The sequence below is a fragment of the Alexandromys fortis genome, unplaced genomic scaffold (assembly GCF_014885135.2).
Source record: "Alexandromys fortis isolate MF-2015 unplaced genomic scaffold, M_Fortis_MF-2015_v1.1 scaffold_306, whole genome shotgun sequence".
Classification (NCBI taxonomy): Eukaryota; Metazoa; Chordata; class Mammalia; order Rodentia; family Cricetidae; genus Alexandromys; species Alexandromys fortis.
This window is the reverse complement of record NW_026068196.1, coordinates 744,267-768,179: the sequence shown is the minus strand read 5'-3', so window position 1 is coordinate 768,179 and position 23,913 is coordinate 744,267. Positions and strand designations below refer to the sequence as shown.

The following is a 23,913-nucleotide window of genomic DNA, read 5'->3' as shown; positions in this document are numbered from 1 at the left end:
AAGATTCAAATTTAGAAGGCAATTTGATATTAAGACCATTTATCAGAATAATAAATAGTAGGTTCATTCTTGGGCCTGTAAACTCCAAAACCATAGGTCCTTGGCCTGAAATGCAGCATGTGTTTACTCCCACTGAATGGATTTGAAATATGAACAGAAAGTGGTTTGTTACCCTCATAATATTCATGACACTATTCTATATATACCCTCCTTTGCCATGTTGATCATTATAGGAATTCATGGGATTCACTGCTGGTTAAGACTGTTGATTACTCCACCCCCTCCCCCACACAAATCCTCTCAAGCATCTTCCAGTACTATAAAAGATTGCCATCAAGGAAAACGTTTCCTGTTCAGTACACTGTTGATATGGCCTATGACCAATGTGTTTACTGTTTTCTGCAAGAGGACTTTACTCACATGTTTTAGTTAGTAGCCAAGAGCAATGGCAGTATCTTGAGACCTCTGATGAACAATCTGGTGTAGATATCCTGCATATGATAAAGGGTAATTTATTAAATGCCTTTGGCTTCTGGAAGGTGCACAATTGTCAATGGAGGTCACTTTTTATATGTACATGTAAAGATTATCAAAGTGTAGCTTTTATCAGGGTTTGTTTCCATTGCACACAAATTGAATCCAGTCCCTTCAAAGGCTCAAACAAAAAGTAGAGCAGATGAGGAGAGATGACTGATCCTTGAACCATGGTATCAGTCAAAAATGCCACTACCAACTGGGGGTGCCTGCTCACAAACTGTGCATCCCATAAATCCCCATTCAGCGGCTCCAACTGTGGGGTCTCCATTTTTCTCATGGCACACTGGCCATCAGGCAATGAGGCCATAGGGATCAGAATGGTTAACAGGGCTTTTACAACTGTGAGTATGAGAGAAAACAATTCCTGGAGTCAGTCTCGGTGAGACATATCTCAGGGAGTGATGGCACTATATAGGATGGGGACAAAAGCTGGAGAATCTTCTAGTAGGTGCTCATAGTATGATTTATTTACATTTGGCAGCAAAGTCCCATCATACAGATTGTAACACAACACATTTTAGTATATGGGCAGCAGGGGGAGAGAATTTGCAAGAAACTGTATTAAAGATTACTCTTTTTGTATTTTTTTTGATAGAGGGTGTCTCTGTAGTTTTGGAAAATGTCCCAGAACTAGCTCTTGTAGACCAGGTTGTTCTTGAACTCACAGAGATCCATCTGCTTCTGCCTCTGCTAAAATTAAAGTTGTGCACCACCACAGCCTGGCTAAAGGTCACTCTAAAGATATGTCAGGCATCTAAGCTCAGGGACAGCTTCCAAATAAGTCAGGCAGAGAATAGGTAGCCATGCTTGGGGAAAGGATTCTTCCATTTGTGCAAAACTCAGAGATGTCTGGACGTGGTGAACATCAGCATTAAGCAGCAAGACTTTCCTACAACAACCAGTGTGTTTAATGTCTTCTGCAATAGGAACGTACTCTCATTGTATGATTAGAAACAAAGAACAATTGCAGTATCCTGTTTTTTATGTGGTCTTCAGGACAATGCTAATGAACAATCTGAGTGTAGATATCTTACATCTGTTAATGGACTATTTTTTGACAACTTTGGCTTCTGAAAGTTGCATAATTCTCAACATAGTCCATGTTTTCATATATACATGTAAGATGATCAAAATCTCGCTTTCCATAAGGCTTTTCCAAACATAATCAGTCATAGTTATTCCTTTCTGCAACTCCTCCTCTGCCATATCCTTAAAACTCACGGACTATAACAGAGATCATACCTAAAAGATTCTAAAGAACAAAGGTCAGGAAGGGCTAGAGTGCAAGAGTGTCTTCTATATGTGAGAGGGTGGCTGCGTTGTCGAATTGTCCACAACTGTAGTTGCTGGCATAGGATCTAAACAAGTTCAAGCCAGTAAATATTCTAGCACAAAAGGTGATGGGATTCACAAGTGCCCAATAGATCCATAGACAGCTAATAGCTTTGGGGATAAGGAGAATTCACTTTCTTTAAGGGTAATGCTGCCTGGTGGACTAACTGTACTTCAGTAGATGGCTCCACTACTGAGAGTTTACATGCAGCAAAAATTTATAGAGGACACTCACATAGGAGCACTGGACTGAGCTCCCAAGGCCCAGATGAGGAGCTGAAGAGGGGAGAACATGAGCAAGGAAGTCGGGACTGCGAGGGGTGTGCCCACCCACTGAGATGGTGGGGCTGATCTAATGGGAGCTCACCAAGGCCAGCTCGACTGGAACTGAAAAAGCATGGGATCAAACTGTACACTCTGAATGTGGTGGACAATGAGGGCTGACTGAGGAGCCAAGGACAATGGCACTGGGTTTTGATCCTGCTGCATGTATTGGCTTTGGGGGAGCCTGGTCTGTGTGAATGCTGCACCTTCCTGGACCTGGATAGAGGGGTAGGACCTTGGACTTCTCACGGGTTGGGGAGCCCTGACTGTTCTTTGGACTGGAGAGGGAGGAGCAGGGGAGGGTGGAGGGGGGGAGGGGGAGGGTGGAAAGAGGCAGAAATGTTCAATAATAATAGTAAAAAGGTTTCCTGATAGGCTATCCAATTCCAAGTGGTCATCCCTAAATAAATGTATATATGCCCATCATTATATAAACACAGTAGGCTTTCTGTGTGTGTGTATGTGTGTGTGTGTGTGTGTGTGTGTGTGTGTGTGTGTGTGTGTGTGTGTGTGTGTGTGTGTGAGAGAGAGAGAGAGAGAGAGAGAGAGAGAGAGAGAGAGAATAACAATAATAACTGAAGGAAAGATGCATTTGAGAGGGAGTTGGGAGGGCACAGCAAGTGTTGGAGTGAGGAGAACTATGAGTATGAATGATGTAAATACAATATTTATGTATGGAATTCTCAAAAGAGTAAACTAAAAAACAAAAAATAGTTGTGCAAACTTAAAAAAATAGAGGACACTAACTTTGGTGGACATAGAGATTTGTGGCAGATTTGTTGATCATTCAGGGCAGGGGAGTCAGATGAATGTGATTAAACTGTATCATATAAAATGCAGAGATATTAGTTAAAATATAAAAATTGGTTATATTTCAAATCATTTGTCACTAATTTATAGCATGCAAAGTTAATCTGAACCATCACATTTCCTTGTCATATATTTGTACATACTTTGATTGACTTGATTTTTAAATATAACATTGTAGGTGAAGGCTGCTTGTTCATTTTCCAGCCGCCTAGAACCAAAATAATCACACAGAAATTATCTTACTACAACACTGATCAGCCTCTTATTAGCTCAAGCTTATTATTGGCTAACTCTTATGATGTGGGAGTGTCATATATCAATCTGTTGATTTCATTGGCTGAGCAATAAACCAACTGCTTGGCCTCATAGCTTAGAACATAGATGGGAAGGAGTAAACAGAATAGGATGCTGAGCGGAAGAGGAAGTGAGGTCAGACTCTGCTCTGCTCCTAGAGAGACGACATGCTCAGCTCTGCCGGATAGACACGATAGCTCTGCGCTCTGAGGCACACGCGATGATGATGGACATAGGCTAGAATCTTCCCGGTAAGCGCACCTTGGGGTGCTTACACACATCATTTGAAATGGGCTAGTCCAGGTGCGAGAATTAGCCTGTAAGGGCTAGAGTTCATGGGCCAAGCAGTTCTTAAATGAATACAGTTTGTGTGTTGTTATTTCGGGCATGAGCTAGCCAAGCGGCCAGGGTGTTGGGGACGCAGCCCCGCCGCTTCCTATTTCAACACTCTTAGATAATAAATTAACACATTTCTATTAATCTGTGCATTGAATGTGGTTGTTCCCTACCAGTAATATTCTCTTCAGTGTCTGGCATCTGTCTCCTGTGGCAGCTACATGACTTCTTCCTGACTGCCTACTTTCTCCTTCTCCTTATATCTCAGTCTGGATCTTTCACTCAGCTCTACTCTCTTAAGCCATTGGCCAAAAGTAGCTTCTTTATAACCAATGAAAATAAAACATTCACAGCATACAGAGGGGAATTGCAAAACATCTCCCCTTTTCTGTCTAAATAAAAAGGAAGGTTTTTATCTTTAACATAGCAAGAATACATACAACAAAACATTTATCAAAAAATTATGGTTACAAAATTTATATCTATTTTAGTTTTTATCATAACTATGGAAAACTATAACTATAAAATTTTCAACTCCATCAAGCCTCCAGAAGAATATAATATTAGCTAAATAAACAGAAAGTGCATTGTAAGCAACTTCCAAAACTCTAGAAATGACAGAGACATCTTGCTGCCTGTACATCCACTCGAAGTTCTTCTGTAACACTGGGGTACCCATCTTCACAGGCCCATAGTATCTGGCAGACTTTCCCATGAGGCAGGAAATTTCAAAGACATTTCCACCTATATAAGTAGTTTGTCAATCACTTTCTTCTATGTCCTGCAGAATGTTTGGCAGACTCTTTCATGAAGGAGGAATCCTGAAGAAACGTCTTACCTTTAGGCAAATTCAACAGTCACTTCTCATATTTAGAATAGTTCTAGAACCATTCTGTGAGAGGGTTTGGGAGGATTAATTGATATAAAGCAGTAATACAACATTAGATATTGTAGAGAGAATACCAGTACAGCTTCTAACAATAATTATCCACAATAAAAACATTTTGATTATTTTTGAATGCTTGTTAGAATCTCAGAGAATCGTTCCTCCAGTATAACTGGTGTAATGTTCTGTCTCTTTAAGAGACAAGCCATGCCCACTCCCTTCCTGCTTGCAGCCTTAGACCCTCTCTTCTCTTTCCATCTCTCTTTCTCAAAGAAGCAGCTTTTGTCTCTCCACCCACTCTGCACTTCTTCCCTACTTTCCATAACAACTAAATAAATATCTAACTTCAAAAAAAAACCCGAGTCATTACCAAATTCCTTTTATGAAGCTATAGTTACTCTAATACCAAAACCACACAAAGACTCAACCAAGAAAGAGAATTACAGGCGAATCTCATTCATGAACATCGACACAAAAATCCTCAACAAAATACTGGCAAACCAATTCCAAGAACACATTAGAAAAATTGTCCATTATGACCAAGTAGGCTTCATCCCAGAGACGCAGAGCTGGTTCAACATACAAAAATCTATCAATGTAATCCATCATATAAATAAACTGAAAGAAAAAAACATATGATCCTTTTATTAGATGCTGAAAAACCATTTGACAAAATTAAACATCCTTTTATGATAAAAGTCCTGGAGAGATTAGGGATACAAGGGACATACATAAATATAATAAAAGCTACTCACAGCAAGCTGACAGCTAATATCAAATTAAACAGAGAGAAACTCAAAGCCATCCCACAAAAATCAGGAACACGACAAGGCTGTCCACTCTCTCCATACCTCTTCAAAATAGTGCTTGAAGTCTTAGCAATAGCAATAAGACAACATAAGGGGATCAAAGGGATTCGAATAGGAAAGTAAGAAGCTAAACTTTCATTATTTGCAGATGATATGATAGTGTACATAAGTGACCCCAAAACTCCACCAAAGAACTTTTACAGCTGATAAACACCTTTAGTAATGTGGCAGAATACAAGATCAACTCCAAAAAATCAGGCGCCCTCTTATACACACAGGATACGGAAGCAGAGAGGGAAATCAGAGAAGCTTAACCTTTCACGATAGCCACAAACAGCATAAAATATTTTGGGGTAACTCTAACCAAAAAAGTGAAAGATCTATTTGGCAAGAACTTTAAGGTATTGAAGAAAGAAATTGAAGAGGATACCAGAAAATGGAAGGATCTCCCTTGCTCTTGGATTGAGAGGATCAACATAGTAAAAATGGCAATTCTACCAAAGGCAATTTATAGTTTCAATGCAATCCCCATCAAGGTCCCAACAAAATTCTTCACAGATCTTGAGAGGATAATAATCAACTTTATATGGAAAAACAAAAAAACCAGGATAGCCAAAACAATCTTATACAATAAAGGAACTTCTGGAGGCATTACCATCCCTGACTTCAAACTCTATTACAGAGCTACAGTAATGAAAGCAGCATGGTACTGGCATAAAAACAGAGAAGTCGACCAATGGAATTGTATAGAAGACCTGGATTTTAACCCATGAACCTATGAACACCTGATTTTCGATAAAGGAGCTAAAAGTATACAATGGAAGAAAGAAAGCATCTGCAAGAAATGGTGCTGGCACAACTGGATGTCAACCTGTAGAAGAAGGAAAATAGACCCATATCTATCACCATGCACAAAACTCAAATCCAAATGGATCAAAGAACTCAATATAAATCTGACCACACTGAACCTGATAGAAGAGAAAGTAGGAAGTACTCTACAACACACGGACACAGGAGAAAAATTCCTATGTATAACCCAGCAGCACAGACATTAAGGGAAACATTGAATACATGGGACCTACTAAAACTGAGAAGCTTCTATAAAGCGAAGGACACTGTCACTAAGACAAAAAGGCAACCTACTGACAGGGAGAAGATCTTCACCAACCCAGCAACAGACAAAGGTCTGATCTCCAAAATATATAGAGAACTCAAGAAACTAGACTTTAAAATGCTAATTAACCCAATTAAAAAATGGGACACTGAACCTAACAGACAATTCTCAACAGAAGAAGTTCAAATTGCCGAAAGACACTTAAGGTCATGCTCAACCTCCTTAGCAATTAGGGAAATGCAAATCAAAAGAATTTTGAGATATCATCTTATACCTGTCAGAATGGCTAAAATCAAAAACACCGATGATAGCCTTTTCTGGAGAGGTTGTGGAGGAAGGGGTACCCTCATCCATTGCTGGTGGGAATGCAATCTTGTGCAACCACTTTGGAAATCAGTATTGTGGTATCTCAGGAAATTCGGGATCAACCTACCCCTGGACCCAGCAATAACACTCTTGGGAATATACCCAAGAGATCCCCTATCATATGACAAAAGCATTTGTTCAACTATGTTCATAGCAGTATTATTTGTAATAGCCAGAACCTGGAAACAGCCTAGATGTCCTTCAATGGAAGAATGGATGAAAAAAGTGTGACATATATACATTAGAGTACTACTCAGCGGTAAAAAACAATGACATCTTGAATTTTGCATGCAAATGGATGGAAATAGAAAACACTATCCTGAGCGAGGTAACCCAGACCCAAAAAGATGAACATGGGATGTACTCACTCATAATTGGTTTCTAGCCATAAATAAAGGTCACGGAGTCTATAATTGGTTATCCTAAAGAAGCTAAATAAGAAGGTGAACCCAAAGAAAAAACATATAGTTATCCTCCTGGCTATGGGAAGTAGACAAAATTGCAGGGAAAAAATTGGGATCTTGGGGGTGGGGTGGAATGGGGATAAGGGGGGACGGGGAGAGAAAAGTGAGAAGGGGAGGATTGGGGGAACTTGGGGCAACAGGAAGATTGGGATAAAGGAAGGTTGGATAGGGGAGCAGGGAAGCACATATCTTAGTTAAGGGAGCCACCATAGGGTTGGCAAGAGACTTAAACCTAGAGTGGCTCCCTGGAGTCCAAGGCGATGTCCCCAGTTAGTTCCTTGGGAAGCTGAGGATAGGGAACCTGAAATGACCCTATCCTATAGCAATACTGACGAATATCTTGCATATCACAATAGAACCTTCATCTGGTGATGGATGGAGATAGAGACAGAGACCCACACTGGAGCACTGGACTGAGCTCCCAAGATCCCAATGAGGAGCAGATGGAGGGAGAACACGAGCAAGGATGTCAGGACCACGAGGGGTGCACCCACCCACTGAGACAGTGGGACTGATCTTGGGAGCTCACCAAGGCCAGCTGGACTGTGACTGAAAAAGCATGGGATAAAACCAGACTCTCTGAACATGGCGAAAAATGAGGGCTGATGAGAAGCCAAGGACAATGGCACTGGGTTTTGATCCTACTTCATGATCTGGCTTTGTGGGAGCCTAGCCAGTTTGGATGTTTACCTTCCCAGACATGTATGGAGAGGGGAGGACCTTGGACTTTCCACAGGGCAGGGAACCCTGACTGCTCTTTGGACTGGAGAAGGAGGAGGAGAGGAGTGGTGGGAGGGGGAAGGAAATGGGAGGCTGGAGGTGGAAACTTTTATTCTATTTCTCAATAAAAAATTAAAAAAAAGTCATTTCTCTGTGGGTCCTGCATGTCCAGCTCATACAGCATAACATCAAGCAGTCCAAAAAGAGCAGGTTTTTTTTTGTGCAAATGGCTGACAAACTCTACAAGAAACCTCTTTGTTGTCATCAACCTCTAGAAGTATATTGGTGCTGCCAGGAGCATATGTGTCCCATTGTAATGAAAAGTCTTAAGTTCTTAACACATTTTAAATTCAATATTCTGATAATCTTTATACCTATCTAACTGAAATCTCTCTCCATATATATATATATATATATATATATATATATATATCCCCTAACTACCATGACTACAATTTTGATTTTTTGGGTGATTATCTATTAACCTATATTTCTTAATTATACATTATATTTTTAAATGACCTACACTAACACAATATCTTAATAAAGAGTAGAAATATATATAACAAATTTGATCTTAAAGTTGTATCAATAATCCAAGATCCATACCAATGCAAAGAATTCATGTGTATACCATATCTCCCTTTTAATATAAACAAACATTTATAAACAGTATTTGGGAATTTGGGTGTTGTTCTCTCCAAACCACTTCCTACTTTTTGCTGGGCAAAGTAATTTTAGGGGTTTGTCATGGGTCTTGTTCCATTAAACCATATTAGTCTGGAAGGAATCCACAGGTTCTCATCTTCTATGGGTTAAAAAGCAGAACCTCTTTTTCAAAGCTACTTATTCTTAGACTCAAATTTTGAAGTCAAAGTAACTTTAAAATACACATGTTGGTTTAGCTTAGCAGCACATACAATGAAATGTCTCTCTATACTTAGCTCATTCACAGTCAAAAGATCCAAAGAAAACCCAATAGTATACTTAATTCAGATTCTTTGTATATAATCCATCTTTATGTGGCTGATTTTTCTTTACTCTTTTAATCTATGACTGCTTGTACTCTGTCATTATGAAGACTTTGTTTTATTTTTTAAAATGATTTACTTCTTTTAATAACTATGTATACTCTTTTCTCTCTCTAAAGTCTATGTACATTTTTAAAAACACACTGTCTCGTTTAGAGGTCTTTTATGTCTGAATCTGTCCTACTGCATATGTGAAATACTTTTCTCTGTCCATAAGCGCTTCTTAAAATGCTAGGTGGGCATGGCTAAGACCAAGATTGTATTGCCTTTGGCTTGACCCAGTCTAACATGGCAAAGGAAGATGTTCACTGCCTCTAAGACTGCCGGATGGGAGCCATCCTTACCACCTCAACTCTGGGTAGCTCGTGCAGCACATAAACCAGTTTTATTTGTGAAAAAGTGAAATCTGTCATGCAGCACACTGCACGGCCAGGAAATAGCTCTATGTATGGAGGAAGGAATCCACCATGCTTGTCTGCCTGTGCACTCTTAGTAGATCTGATCACACTGCCTGCTCAGGCAGGGGACACTGATCTGCAGACATGGTCTCAGCTATTTTTCTCCCAACCCCAACTGGACACACAAGCATCTGTATCTGAAGTGGTTGGAGGTCATCAGACCCACATGTTTGTTGTGCATCATTTTCTAGATGGAGGCTGCTTGTTTGTTTCCTGGCTGGCCAGACCTGAAATAATCACAGAAAATCTCTATATATTATTACGACACTGCTTGGCATATCAGCTCAAGCTTCCTATTGGCTAGCTCTTCTATCTTAAATTAACCAATTTCTATTATTCTGTGTATCACCACATTGTTGTGGCCTACGAGTAAAGTTCCATTTTATCTGGTGTCTGGTGTCTGTTCCCTATGACAGCTACAAGGCTTCTTCCCAGCTCTGCTTACTGTCTCCCTACATCTTGATCTGTATCATCTGCCCAGCTCTATTCTGTTAAGACATTGACTAAAAGCAGCTTCTTTATTAACCAATCACAATAAAACATTCACAGCATACAGAAAGGAATTCCACATCATACGATTTAAACTAAGAGGGCTTCAAAAGATGCATTAAAACATAAGTGTCAGAAATCATAACGTTTCTTGTTATAGTTAAATGATTGTCCTCCAGTGGTCCATGTGTAAGGCATGGTCCCTGGATTGGTTCTGTTGGGCAGGGATGAAGCATCTGAGAGTTCTAATGTCACTTGAGATGTTTCCCAAAGACATTGTTAAGTCCCTGGTCCATCTTTATTCTGTCTATGTTCTGGAATGAGATATGTGTATTCACTCTAATATTCATTCCATCTACAATATGTGACCATTGGCCTAAGCCAACAAACAAGCCCAATTTCAGAATCCAACCTCTACAATTAAGTCTAAATGAATCTCTCTTTACATCATAAAAAATTTTAATCAGTAAAGAAGATATTCCATCATGATATTGTCTTGTACCTTATCTAGGATATGTGCTCAATGTATACTTTGATGTATGAAGAAATGGGTTCCCCACCCACACTTGGAAAAATGAGTATCTGACTAATTACCTGGAGGGCCTCATTCTCTAGGCCATAGTCCCCAGAGGCACATCTCATGCCCCACTCCACCCATTGTATCTCCAGGGATCTGGAAGTAGCCTCCCCACATCCCCAACTACCCCCAAGGCATCTGCTATTACAAGATCATAGGCCCTGCCCCCACCGAAAGGTGTATATCTTGCTCACCAGTTAGAGGGCCCTAATCTCCAGACCATAGGCCCCAGAAACACATCCTGTGCCTTACCCCAACCATCAGAGCCCAGAAGACCTTGGAGAAGCCTCCACCCACACCTCTCCACCTATAATGGTATCTGGATCCACTAGAACCTTAGCCCTGCCAACCCCTGGAGGAGCATCAGTGCTATGCCAGTGTCCAGCAAAAGCACAAAACTGCCTGCACATGGAGGAAGAGCACCTAAACCACAGGACATACCTGCACAAATTTGAAGAAGAAGGACATCCTGAAGCACAGATCCCACTTTCACACACTGGAATGTAGAGGCCCCAATATATGTGAGCCTATTTCCACCTTGACCAAAGATCAGGGAGTTAGAACTTACCTCTATTCCTTCCAGGTTACCATCTGTTTCTACCTCAAACAAAGGTCCCACCTACATTTAGAGCAGAGAGTTCTGCTTTCTCAAACTCATTGTCAATAACTGTAGCTAATATCCGGACCTTGTATTTCAAGGATAGAGAAGTAGATATTTTTCTACTTAGAACAAAAGTCTAAGGATCCAACTAAGTCTTTAGTTCCCTTAAGGAGATGACATTGGATTCCACCCAGGGAGTAGTATACCTGCAGAATGTTTTGGTCTAGGGTATGAGTGTGACTTGTTTTGTTCTAGCAACAGATTATTAAATATGAATGTAACCCACAACCTTCAACACTCTGTTCATTTCCTTGTATTGTTTTAATGCAGTTTTTTTTTATATATCTTACTCCTATCTCTTGGGGTTGGGTTATTTTAAGCAATTGGAAGTTAAATGTGGGCAATTTTAGTATTCATTCACTGGAACTCCCTTCCAGTATTATTCTATGTTTTCTGTTTTATTATTTTTCTGTATGTATTGTCTTCATACTCATATATTTCTAATCCCCACTCCTCTATAATGGCAAAGTGTATTTGGTGTTGAGACTGGTCCACAATATATGGTGATACTACATGGGCACAACTAGTAAACCCCAAAATGCACAGAAGTGTGACCAAGCACACAAGGGATCACATGATTGACCCTGTAAGAAAATTACACTGCAGGTATAAAAGTGAGTAATGAGCCCTCAGAAATAAATAGTAGATAATAAAAAAACTAAGTCAAGGCAAAAAAAATGGGATGGGAGTAAAACTTTAAATATTTGTAAATATGGGACAAGGAAATAGTGTTCATTATCTGTACAGTTGCTTAGATTATTTTGATAGCTAGAGGAGCTGAAATGGAGCAAAGGCAAAGGCAGAGATTTTTTAAGTTTGTAAATGTTATATTCCTGCCCCCGTCTTGGTGGCATATCCACTGCCACTTTTGGACTGCTCCAGGACTTGGAGAGGCCAAAAGGAGCCCTTGCTTTCTCCCTTGCAAGTGCTAGTCCTGTAGTCACTGAGCCACAGCCTCTGTAGATGCTTAGTGGGTAGTAAGAGTGAAAGGAATGTGGTAGATAGCCCAGAAATGGCCTGGGTTACTGCTGAGTCTGACCCATGCACATGTGCTCTAGCCAGATGAGTCTGTGCAGTGGAGCCAGGAAAGGCAGGAGACAAAAATGTTTAGGGGACTATACCTCCCACAGTCAGCATCCAGAGCCAGACAATGTAAATGCCTACTGGCTAATTGACCCATGATCCAAAGAGCCTGTATGGACAAGTCTATGGCTGTTAACTGAGGAGAGAATTCAGGAATTCTCCTAATTTTGTGATTATAAGATTTAAAATGAAAAATCAAGGATAGTTAAAGAAAGCATCGTGATTATATTTGCGTAAGCTTGTGGTCTCACATGGTAGTCTCTCAGAGCCGCTAGAATGGCAGTCACCTAGGAACCTGAATTGAGTTTACGGGCTGATCACAGTCTAAGGCAGGACTGCTGAATGTAGCCTTTGCCCTTCCCAGGCACAGCAAGCAATGAGGGACTGGCCTTCAGGGTTCCATGTCCCCAGCAGGACACTACTAAGTGGACAGAGCATAGCCCGGACCCCACTGCTTGTCCCAGCTTCAGTTCTAAGCCAAGATCCTGCTTTCCAGCCTGACAGCCAAGCTGAAAAAAAGTAGCCTCAGTGAACTACAGCTCCAGGCCCATACACATGTCTGGTGCCTGTTAAAATGTAAATAAGCAAGTTAACCCTGTCAACTAGGCAGACTTGCAATGTGGATAAGAAAGAGAGCTTACAAACTTTTAATAAAACATCAAATGGTAAAGGCCTTATTTGAAATATTCTACAGGAAATCTTGAGCCACCAGTTACAATTATTAAAGGATGCAATGATCCCAGTTCCACTAGAAAACTTCCAGAAGCTACCAGACAGGTATCCATGCAACTACAGTATGCTATACCAAGTATATTATATTAATTACAATCAGCCTTGGCATGCATGCATATTACCTACAAAACTTACTTCTATAGCAGTATTATGACAAAATGGTCTCCGTTTATGGATACAAATACAAAATAAATTATTAAACCCTTATTTTGAATCAGTAGATTTCTTAGCACCAAAGAGTGGGATGGAATCTAGGAGATACTTTGGCAGAGACCTGGCTGTAATCAATGTTCCTTATACTCAGCAACAGATTGATTGGTTATTTCAAAATAGTGATTCTTGGGCAACTGTGTTTGCTCGATTTGAAGGCCAGATTAATAATCTTTAACCAGCTGATCTGTAACTGCAACTCACACAACTATATTCCTTTTGTTTTTCTAAATTTGTAGCAAAAGATCCCTTAGAGGATGCTGTTCTGGGAGCCGTGGGCCTGCTTTTTATCCCACCCAGCTCCTGTACAGTTAGCTTTACACCAGAAATAACAACACACAAATTGTATTCTTTTAAACCCTGCCTGGCCCATTAGTTTCAGCCTCTTAACCCATTTCTATTAATCTATGTAGCACCACGAGTTGCGTTTACCAGGAAAGATTCAGCATGTGTGACCTGGTGGCTGGCTGCCTCGTGTCTGCCCTGGAGAGAGCTGCGTGGCATCTGAACTCACTTCCTCTTCCTCCCAGCATTCTGTTCTGTTTACTCCACCTATCTAAATTTTAACCAATGAGGGCCAAGGCAGTTTCTTTATTTAACCAATGACCTTCCTCCATCAGGATTCTATGTTAATTTTTATAGATGCTTCTTCCAATAAAAGAGTTGCATATGTTGTTAATGGCCTAAGTTTAAGAAAATAATTTAGATTAACAAGAGTAACTGCTCACTAAATTGTTAGAAATGTTATATTTAGTTAGCATTTACTTGTACCTCATCTGGGAGTAAATCCTCGAGGACAACTTCCTCATAATGCAGAGTTTGACAAATTTGTTGAAATAGGAGCAGCGCCAGGGCTGCGTCCCTGGCACCCGGCCGCCCGCATGGCTAGTTTATACCCAGAAATAATTACACGGAAACTGTATTCTTTCAAACACTGCCTGGCCCAGCTAGGTCCAGTTTCTTATTGGCTAGCTCTTACGTATTGTTCTAACCCATTTCTAATATTCTGTGTAGCCCATGAGCTGGCTTACCAGAGAGGATCTTAACCTGCGTCTGTCTGGAGTGGGAGCATCATGGCGACTCACTCACTAAGCTTCTTTCTCCCAGAATTCTCTTCTGTTTTCTCCACCCACCTAATTTTCTGTCCTATGAGGGCCGAGGCAGTTTCTTTATTATTACAAGACCCACCTCCATCACAAATTAAGATATGTTCGTGTGACAATTAATACATATTTAGGATTCTTGATGGCCACTGAACAAATTTGAGAAGCCACAAAGCATGTATTGACTCATTGCTTAATAATGCTTCCAATAATAATAATAATAATAATAATAATAATAATAATAATTCCCCAAATAATAATGGGGACCCCACAAATCATAAAGATGGATAATGGGGCTGTATATATTAGTAAAGCATTTCAGCAATTTTGTTCCCAATAGAATATCAAATATAAGGCAGTTATTCTTTATAATTCTCAAGTACAAGGAATTGTGGAGCATGCACATCTTAAAAATACAACCTAAAATAATATCAGGAGAAGTAAAAATTGACACATAACACCTTAAGTCATGCACCTTTTATGGATGCTCATGAGCAATCTGCTATGGACAGATTTTGGCATGATGGCACCAAGGTGACCTTTGCTAAAGCAAGGTGAAGAAAACCTTGCACTAGATTATGGAAAGCACCCGACCTTGTGCTAATAATGGGTCAAAGGCAAGTCTGTGTTTTTTCACAGGATGAGTATCAAGCAAGATGGCTTCCAGGATGTCTGGTTTGATGCATCCAGCAAGATGGTGCCAACTCTGATGACATTGTAGCTGCTAACGTTCCCACAGAAGAGTCAAAGTAAGAGTCTATATTCCTGACTTCCTCATACCATCATGCTGCAGGCTGAGGAAGGGGGTACCTGAACCAATGATCCTGACATACAACATGCTATAGGCTGAGAGGAGAAAGAAGATAATGATGATGGTGAGTCCCAGCCTCTTCATAGACCTGTTGAGCAAACTACAAAGTACGACCTGTTACTTTGGAACGAGACCAGAAGCACAATACTGAACTTTGACAGTTTTATACTTTATATATAGATTACAGGATAAAATCTGAGTTTAACCTGCTGTTGAAATGTTAAAAGAACTTAAAAACTGCTATCTCAACTTTCCTCTCAGGGAAAAACAGACTCATTACAAAGAGTGACTGAAGTCCCTGTTCAGATATGAGAAGGGTAGCCTAAGGGTTTTTGCTACTGGTCAGAGACTGGAACAATTGCTTAAAAGCCCCCATTTTAATTTGACTCTCACCCATCACAGAAACCTTTTCCTGTCTTGTGGTTAGAATGGATTTAAGAGAATCATGATTTAACAAATTGTGTTGTGGTATTGACCTGTTAATGTTTTAGTTCACTATCAGATGTTAGTGATTAGAAAAAGATTAGAGCTTGTCTAAGAAAAGTTAGACATTACCAATGAGCTCTTGAATTTTATATGTTTAATAAAATAAATCAAGATTTTGATACAGCTGAGTACTGTTAAGAAACACTTTATAGCTGTGAGCTTGGGGGTGAGGGCAGGGGTGGGGGTGAGTTTGGGGGAAGGGGAGAGGGAGGGAAGGAAGAAGGGAAGGACTGGCAAGAGCTTGGGGGGTGGGAGGGTGGAGAGGAGGGAAGGGCAGATATAGGTGCACGGAAGAAGATACCTACAAAAAGGGATCCATTTTGGGGTTGGCAAGAGACTTGAACCTAGAGGGGCTCCCAGGAGCCCAAGGCGATGTCCCCAGTTAGTTCCTTGAGCAGCTGAGGATAGGGAACCTGAAATGACCCTATCCTATAGCAATACTGACGAATATCTTGCATATTACCATAGAACCTTTACCTGGTGATGGATGGAGATAGAGACAGAGACCCACACTGGAGCACTGGACTGAGCTCCCAAGGTCCCAATGAGGAGCAGATGGAGGGAGAACACGAGCAAGGATGTCAGGATCACAAGGGGTGCACCCACCCACTGAGACAGTGGGGCTGATCTATTGGGAGCTCACCAAGGCCAGCTGGACTGTGACTGAAAAAGCATGGGATACAACCGGACTCTCTGATCATGGCGGACAATGAGGGCTGATGAGAAGCCAAGGACAATGGCACGAGGTTTTGATCCTACTTCATGTTCTGGCTTTGTGGGAGCCTAGCCAGTTTGGATGTTTACCTTCCTAGACATGTGTGGAGAGGACCTTGGACTTTCCACAGGGCAGGGAACCCTGACTGCTCTTTGGACTGGAGAGGGAGGAGGAGAGGAGTGGGGGGAGGGTGAGAAGGGTGGGAGGAGGGGGAGGGAAATGGGAGGCTGCTAAGAGGCAGAAACTTTTTTTCCCTTTTCTCAATAAAAAAAAATATAAATAAATAAATAAATTGTTCACCTGGTCTTGATTTAATTTTGGTATGTGGTACTTATCTAAAAAATGTCCATTTCTTTTTTTTTTTTATTTGATTTTGAAGACAGAGTTTTTCTGTAGCTTTGAAGCCTGTCCTGGAACTAGCTCTTGTAGACCAGGCTGGCCTTGAACTCACAGAGATCCGCCTGCCTTTGACTCCTGAGTGCTAGGATTAAAGATATGCACCACCACTGCCTGGCTGATATTTTTTTATTGATTTTTATTGATCTCTACATTTTTCTCTGCTTACCTCCCTTCCTCTACTCACCCCTTCAACCCTCTCCAAAGGTCCCCATGCTCCCAATTTACTCAGGAGATCTTGTCTTTTTCTACTTCCCATGTAGATTAGAGCTATGTATGTCTCTCTTAGTGTCCTTATTGTTGGCTAAATTCTCTGGGATTGTGGTTTGTAGGCTGGTTTTCTTTGCTTTATGTTTAAAAACCATTTGTGAGTGAGTACATGTGATATTTATCTTTTTGTGTCTGGGTTACCTCACTGAAAATAAAGTTTTCTAGCGCCATCTATTTTCCTGCAAAATTATAAAAACATCCAGCTGAATATCTTAAATGTCACCATAGAACCTTCATCCAGCAACTGATGGAAACAGAGGCAGAGACCTGCATTAGACCTCTGGACCGAGCTCCCAGTTTATCAGTGGGAGGAGTGAGAAGAGAGGGGGAGGGAAAGGGGAGGCGGCGTTGGGGAAGAGACAGAAGTCTTTAATAAATAAATTAATTAATTAATTAAAAAAATCACAAACTATTGCTTAATTTCCACATCCTAGTGGTAAGGTCCTATTGCATAATACAATACCTAGATCAGACCAATACAGGCTGCATGGTTGTCATTTCAGTCTTTGTGATCCTCAATGAACCCTGCTTAGTTGATTCTCTGGGTCATGTTCTTGTGATGTCCATGATTCTTCTGGTTCCTACAATTTGTTCTCCCCCTCTTTGTTGGGACTACCCAAGTTCTGCCTACTGTTTGGCTGTGGCTCTCTGTATCTTCTCCTATCAGTTTCTGTATGAAGCGTCTCTGGGGAAAATTTGGTAGACTTTGGTCTATGAGAATAGTAGAATATAATTAGGAATCATTTCATAGACTTTTTTTTGAACAGTCATGTTTGGTTCTATCCTAGATCTCTGGGCTATCCAGTTCTAACTCCTTACCATCTAGGCTGTGTCAGGCCTGGGCTCAGTCTCCTGGCTTAGGCTTCAAGTAGGATTAACCATTGGTTGGTTAATCCCACAAGTTCTGGGCCACTTTTACCCCAACATATATTGCAGACAGGACAAATTATAGGCCAAAAGCTTTGTGGTTGGGTTGATACTCTACTCCCACTACTGGAAGCCTTCTCTGATTACAAAAGATGGACATTTAATGCTCCAAATCACGCATTACCAAAAGTCTTCAATAGGGTTAACCTCATAGATTCCATGGAATTTCCATTGCACTAGGTTTCTAATCTGCCTTCCCATATTCAAGTCATCTCTCACAGAACTCTCTCTCCATCCATCCCTATCCCCCACCTGATCCCTCCTGTTCCCATTGCCACCAACTCTCAGTCCATCCATGAATTTTTTCTATTTTTCCTTCCAGGAGATCTTTATATTCCTCCTTGAGCCCTCCTTATTACTTAGCCTCTTTAGGTCTGGGGATTGTGACATTCTTATTCTTTACAGCTAATATCAGCTTAAAAGCACATACCCCAGTTGTCTTTCTCAGTCTGGGTTACCTCAGTCAGAATGATTCCAACCATTTGCCTACAAGTTTCATGATGTTATCTTTTAACAGCTCATTAATACTCCATTATGTAAATGTACCAAGGCTTCTCTATCCATTCTGCAATTGAGGAACATTTGGGATCTATATGGGTTCAAAGTTTTGGCTGTCATAAATAGAGCAGCAATGAACATGGCTTAGTAAGTGTCTTTGTGGTTATATGGAGCATCATTTAATATATGCCAAGGGGTGATACAGCTAGGTCTTGAGGTACAATATTTCCAATTTTTGGAAACCATAATGTAGGGTGCCATTTTGCCTTTCTTAAGTGTGTCTGTTGTCCTGCTTAAACTTTTCAGTTTCATAAGGTTTCATGTATTACTTGTTGATCTTGGTGCCGATGTATTCCTCTACATGCAGACATCCAGTTAGACAATCACAATTTGTTGAGGATGCTTTTCTTTTCAATATTTTATTTTTGGCTTCTTAATAAAAAAGTCTACTGCCCATAAATGTGTGGATTCACATCTGGATCTTCAGTTCAATTCCTTTGATCAATCTCTCTGGTTTTATGCAATACCGTGTGGTTTTTATTAATATAGCTCTGTAGTACAGATTTAAATCAGGGGCAGTGGTATCTCTGGAAGTTCTTTTATTGTACAGGATTGTTTTTCCTATTTGGGCTTTTTTGTTTTTCCAGATGAAGGTGAATATTGTCCTTTCAAGTTCTGTAAAGAATTACATTAGAGTTTATTTTCATATCATTTTTATTGATTGTTTGAGAGTTTCTCAACATGCACCCTGATTACACTCATTTCCCAATATCCACAGGTCCACCCCCTCTCTCTAGTTTATTCCCCATGACAAAAAGAAAAGGAAAAAGGAATAAAATGAGGAGAATAAGGAAAAACTGCAAATTGCAAATTATGTCGCCCATATACTTACAGTAATATGATCAAAGTCTTAGTGGCCACCACTTAAAGAAAAGACAGTCCTGACTTATATGTACATCTGATGAAAGCCATCAGTTAAGAAACACTTCAGCATCCTTATCACATTTTTTAAGAATGTTCCATAAGGGCTTTCTGTCTAGGTTGTTACTCTTAAGAAAAGGTATAGGGGGTCATCATATAGGTCTTCTATTTCCCTCTCTCAAATGTGAGTCTGAAGTCATCAATACTATAGAAAAAGTAGCCTCATTGATCTTTACCATCATCAGTAGCCTGGATCAATGGACTTTTTCATTGTTGCAGGCACTAACATGTGTCATGGAATTCATTATGATCTACAGAATAGAACAGACCATGAACATCAGCATGGCCTTCTGCTGCAGCATAGGCCATGGGCACCATCATAGCCCTTGGCAGCATCACAAGTTGAGGACATAAACATACCCTCAGATGGCAGGATAAGACACTCAAATTAACATGGCTTCACATGGCAGAAGGCCCACAGACAACAACAGGGCTTCTTGTGGCATCATGGATCACAGCCATCTGCATGGCCTTCAGCGGTAACATGGGCCATGGATATTACAGCATCATAGACCACTGACATCAACATGGCCAAAGTTGGCAGTATAAGCCATTAATATAAATTTGGGACCTGGCAGCAGCATGGCCCATAGGTATCCTCATCACTTTCAGTTTGTGTTGGAATTTTGATAAAGATTGTGTTGAATTTACAGATTAATTTTGGTAAAATGGCCATTTTTACTACAATAATTCTACCAATCCTGGATCTCCAATACTGGAGATCTTTACATCTTCTGATATTTATTTCAATTTCTTTCTTCAAAGACTTAAAATTATTTTTGTACATGTCTTTTGCTTGCTTGGTTAGTGTCACTCCAAGATAAGTTATATTATTTGTGGGTATTGGGGAAGGTGTTGTTTCCCTGATTTCTTTTGTTTTGTTTTGATGGAGGAGGGTCATCTGTCTATCTATTGCTTTCATTGGTTAATTAATAAAAAAAAACCCTGCTTGGCCTGATAGGTCAGATCATAGGTAGGTGGATTAGACAGAACAGAATGCTGGGAAGAGGGGATGTGAGGCAGTCGCCATGGAGCCAGCTGCAAGGTCAGACATGCTGAATCTTTCCCAGTAAGCCACCACCTCATGGTGCTACATAGATTATTATAAATGGGTTAATCAAGATGTGAGAATTACCCAAGAAGATGCTAGATATAATGGGCCAGGCAGTGTTTAAAAGAATGCAGTTTCCATGTAATTATTTTGGTGCTAAACTAGCCATGCTGGAGCTAGACAGGAAAAAAAGCAGGCCTGCACACCTCATCATTACAGTCTGTTTTGGAGAATATCTGTGAGGTAGTGAGAAGAAGGTATATGCTTTTTTTCCAGGTGAAATGTTTTGTAGATATCTTTTGGGTCCATTTGGTTCACAACATCTATTAGCTACACTATTTGTCTCTTTAGAATTTTTCTTGATAACCTGTTCATTGGTGAGAGAAGGTTATTGCAATCACTCAATATTAATGTGTGAGGGTTGATGTCTGATTAAGCTTCAGTGATGTTCTCTTTACAAATGTAGTTGCCCTTACTTTTAAGGCATAGATGTTAAAAAGTGAAATGTCATCTTGATGGATTTTTCCTTTGATGAGTACGAAATATTTTTATCCCATCTCTTTTGACGTAGTTTAGGTTTGAAATCTATTTTGTTAAATAGTAGGATAGCTGCAGTCTCTTGCTTGTTAAGTACATTTGTTTGGAAAATCTTTCTTTCCAACACTTTATTCTGAGGTAATATTTATCTTTGATGTTAATATATGTTTCTTTAATGCAGTAGAATGATGAATCATATGTTGTATCCATTCTGCTAAAATGTGTCTTTTTAATGAATAATATTGATATTGAGAGATATTGGTGACCAATAGATTGTTAGTTCCTGTTATTTGTTGTTGATGGTGAATATGGTGGTGATGATGGTGGTTATGGGGTATATGAGTTTTCTCCTTTCTTTCACTTTTGCTGGTATGAGACTTATTTCCTGTTTTTCATAAATGTAATTGAACTCCTCCTTGCTTTGGAGTTCTCTTCTGTTTTCTTCTCTAGGGACAGCTTTTAGATATATATTGTTTGACTGACTTTATCATGATATATCATTTCTCTCCATCTATAATGATTAAAAGTTTTGCATGTATAGTAATTTGGGCTGGAATTTGTGGTCTTTTAGAGTATGCATTACATTTCTCCAGGGTCTTCTGGATAGAGTCTGCTCTAAGAAGTCAAGTGAAATTCTCATAGGCCTACATTTATGTGTTACTTGGTCTTTTCCTCTTGCACATTTAATAGTCTTTCTTTGTTCTGTACATTATTGTTTTGAATATTATGTGATAGGTGGGTCTTCTTTTCTGGCCCATTATATTTGGTGTTCTAAAAGCTTCATCTCCTTTATATGTATGTCCTTATTTATGCTAGAAAAATTTCTTCTATGATTTTTTTAAATTTATTTATTAAAGATTTCTGCCTCCTTCCTGCCACTGCCTCCCATTTCCCTCCCCCTTCCCCGATCAAGTCCCCCTCCCTCATCAGCCCGAAGAGCAATCAGGGTTCCTTGACCTGTGGGAATCCAAGGATCAGGCGATGAAAGGAGACTGAGACAGAGACCCATATTTGAGCACCAGACTGAAATCTCAAGGTCCAAATCAGAGCAGAAGGACAGATAGCACGAGCTCGGAACTCAGGACCACGAGAGGTGCACCCACACACTGAAACAATGGGGATGTTCTATCGGGAACTCACCAAGGCTACCTGGCCTGGGTCTTTTATGATTTTGTTGAAAATATTTTCTGGGCCTTTGGGCTAGAAATCTCCTCATTCTATTCCTATTATTTTTAGGTTTAATCCCAGATTTCCTAGATATTTATGTTAGGAATTTCTTAGATTTAACATTTTTTTGACTAATGTGTCAATTTCTTCAGAAATCCTCTCTTCCATGTTTTTTGTTGGTAATGCTTGCACCAGTAGTTCATGTCCACTACATAGGTTTTCCATTTCCAGAATTCGCTATAGTTGTGGGGTTTTTTTTTATTGATTCTATTTCCATTTTCAGGTCTTAAACCATTGTTATTTGTTTCTTCCAACTATTTGTTTGTCTGTCTTGCCTTCTTTAAGAAGTTTATTATTTTCCTTGTAAAGAAACTATTATCTTTGAAATGTTGGTTTTAAGGTCATTTTCTTCTGCTTCAGCTATGTCAGAAATGTCAGATCTTGCCATAGTAGGATAGCTGGGTTCTCGTAGCCCTTAATGTTATTGATTGTATTCTTCCACAGTTTAGGCATCTAGATTTGAGATGAGTACAGGTCGAGGTACTGATTTCTAAGTTTGTCTTTGTTGGATGGTTGTTGTGTTCCTTAGTTTCTGTTTCCTCTTTGGTCTTCTATGGCCTGATATTCAGGCAGCAGGTCTGATATCTAGTCAAGCAGAGAGTCTCTTAATGTTAAGTTAATGGTGGTACATGGTGAGTAGGAGAGGGGTCACTGGTGATATTGTTAATACGGTTGGGTGCGGAGATAATAGAGTAATTATATATGTGGGCCACCTTTCTGAAGTTCTGGCAGTTGAGTTTGCCTATCTCTTCTCTCAACTGCCATGGCCTTCACATGTCCTTTTCACTGGCTTGGCCTGTACCTGAGCAGCTATCTGTTCAAGTTGTGGAAAAGAGCCTAGAATGAGGGTGAGCAGTGTGTCAGGAAGAGGTAATAGTTATTTGGTTGTGTCTTTAGGATCTGAACCAAGGAGATAGGAAAGTTATGAGGGCCAATGGGCCACTTTCCTGTTCTTTTGACTGAACCAGAAAGACTGAATAACTAAGGAGAATCTTCCTCAGCTCCTCCTATGTGATTCCTAAAACATCACATAGGAATCTACCATTAGGAGTGTGGTGTGTGTTCACAGATGACCATGAAAATCACTATACCATAATATGGATGACATCATGCTTCTAAGGTGGTTATTTCTGTCTTTGAATTCAGCATCAGTCAAGACATCATTTAGGTCACCCATGTAAAACATTCCATTTCCTAACCAATTGCAAAGTCATTTGAAAGTTAATAATCCCTTCAACTCAGTTAAACAAACACTTAAGGATATCTAATCTGATCAAGACTGTGTATTGACACAACTCTATATATCTTGTTCAGTTTATAACCCTTAGAGTTGAAGAGACTGAACATTTTTAGACTGACAGCCAAGTTAATAATATACCTTCATATTGCACAAGTCTTGTCCTGGTACCTTATTGTGTAATTACCCTGTTTATTTATCCTGCCTTTAATGCAACAATGTCTGAAACAACTTTATTTGCTTTGGAGTTGCTATGTAATGAGCCTTTATTATCTAAGCTATTGCACAGTTTAAATCATAATTATGTATCCTATCATGCCATAGACTAAGAGTAATGCATGTGTGTATTTGTGTGGTGCAGTAATCATTAGCTAAAGTGGCCAACAGTTTGGAAGCAAACCAATAGATAAATATGTATCATAAGCATTGCAAGCAGCCCAT

At 39.9% G+C, this 23,913-nt stretch overlaps 1 protein-coding gene across 8 annotated transcripts in view; it reads left to right on the top strand.

Annotated features, from left to right (window-relative positions):
* The window catches only part of LOC126492995 (cytochrome P450 3A6-like), a 223,526-nt gene that overhangs the window by 37,892 nt on the left and 161,721 nt on the right, over positions 1-23,913 (top strand). The gene's annotated exons all lie outside the window — the stretch shown is intronic.